We start from the raw sequence: 2,112 nt of genomic DNA on the forward strand, positions 1-2,112 counted from the left end.
TTACATACAGTCGCGTTTAATGTCCGACTGAAGCTGAAACCAGTTAGTCAATTTGTGGATTAAACAGTTAGGGATTCATTAATTAGTGGATCAGCAGAAATAAACGTAAATCTATTTTTCATAATAGTTAATATAAATAATGGTTGGTCGGGTTCAGATTCGGATTGGGTTGATGTTTCTTTTCGGATCGTTGGTCCGTTGACCAACAGTCGCGCCAACCGACAGTCGCGCCAACCAACTGACGCGCCAACCGACTGACACGGCAACCAATGGTCGCGCCAACCAATGGTCGCACCAACCAACGGTCGCGCCAACCAACGGTCGCGCCAACCAACGGTCGCGCTAACCGACTGTCGCGCCAACCAACGGTCGCGCCAACCAACGGTCGCGCCAACCAACGGTCGCGCCAAACGATTGTCAGCCAACCAGTGGATCATTCTTTCGGATTTTTTTTCGGATCGTTGGTCCGTTCACCAACAGTAGCGCCAACCGACAGTCGCGCCAACCAACTGACGCGCCAACCGACTGTCACGCCAACCAACGGTCGCGCCAACCAACGGTCGCACCAAACGATTGTCAGCCAACCAGTGGATCGTTCTTTCGGATTTTTTTTCGGATCGTTGGTCCGTTCACCAACAGTAGCGCCAACTGACAGTCGCGCCAACCAACTGACGCGCCAACCGACTGTCACGCCAACCAATGGTCGCACCAACCAACGGTTGCGCCAACCAATGGTCGCGCCAACTAACGGTCGCGCCAAGCGATTGTCAGCCAACCAGCGGTCACGCCAAACGACGGTCGTGCCAAACGACGGTCGTGCCAAACGATTGTCGCGCCAACCAGCGGTCGCGCCAACCAACGGTCGCGCCAACCGACAGTTGCGCCAACAGACTGTCGCGCCAACAAACTGTCGTGCCAACAAACTGTCGCGCCAACAAACTGTCGCGCCAACAAACTGTCGCACCAACAAACTGTTGCGCCAAACGACAGTCGCGCTAATTACAGTCCGACGGTCGCACCAACCTAAGGTTGCGTCAACCAATCGCCATAACCGACTGCCGCGCCAACTGAAGGTCGTGCCAACCAATGGTCCAGCCAACCTACGGTGGTGCCAACCGACCGTCGGTGGTCGGTGGTGCCAACCGACCGCCGGTGGACGGTGGTGCCAACCGACAGTGGTGCCAACCGACAGTGGTGCCAACCGACGGTCGTGCCAATCGACAGTCGCACCAACCAACGGTCGCACCAACCAACGGTCGCACCAACCAACGGTCGTGCCAACCGACAGTCACACCAACAGACTGTCGCGCCAACAGACTGTCACACAAACCGACGGTCATGCCAACCGACGGTCGCGCCAACCAAAGATTTTGGCAACCGATCGCAAAAAACGCCGATCACTATAACCGCCGATCGCCATAACCGCCGATCGCCATAACCGACGATCGCCATAACCGACGACCGTGCCAACCGACTGCTGTGCCAACTGACGGCCACGTCAACCGACGGCCCTGTCAAGCGAAGGTCGTGTCAACTGGCGGTCACCATGACCGACGATCGTGTCGACCGACGGTTGTGTTTATTTCTATTTTGGAAATTAACTATGTATTTATCTATTAATAACTATCATGATGAGTTTTCTTACGATTGGTTAATAAAGCACTTGATAAAACTGTATGAGAATAATAACATAAACATATGTATATTGTTACATTTACACAACAATGACTAGAATATTGAGTATAATACGGTTTAAAATAGTGTGAAATATTGTGTCATATGAAAATGAATAAACTCAAGTTCATGAACGCACCACACAGAACAGAGAACACTGCAGTGTGTGCGCACGCAGAGGCTGGACCCCTGTGACGTCAGAAATATAGATTAAAAATGGAGGGGGGTCTCGTGATCGTGATGGTATAGAGGGAGGAGTTTATCTGATGACGTGAACACACGAGAGAGAGAGAGAGAGAGAGAGAGAGAGAGAGAGAGAGAGAGAGAGAGAGAGAGACGAAGGAGGCGGGGAGTTCTGCGTGACGTCAGGCGGAGCAGCAGCTTCTCCTTTTAAAGCCGCCGGTCGGACTGACGGACAGACAGAAGACCGACCGACAG

Source organism: Clinocottus analis, unplaced genomic scaffold, assembly GCF_023055335.1.
Source record: "Clinocottus analis isolate CAN_PGR_092001 unplaced genomic scaffold, fCliAna1.0.p SCAF_4, whole genome shotgun sequence".
NCBI lineage: Eukaryota > Metazoa > Chordata > Actinopteri > Perciformes > Cottidae > Clinocottus > Clinocottus analis.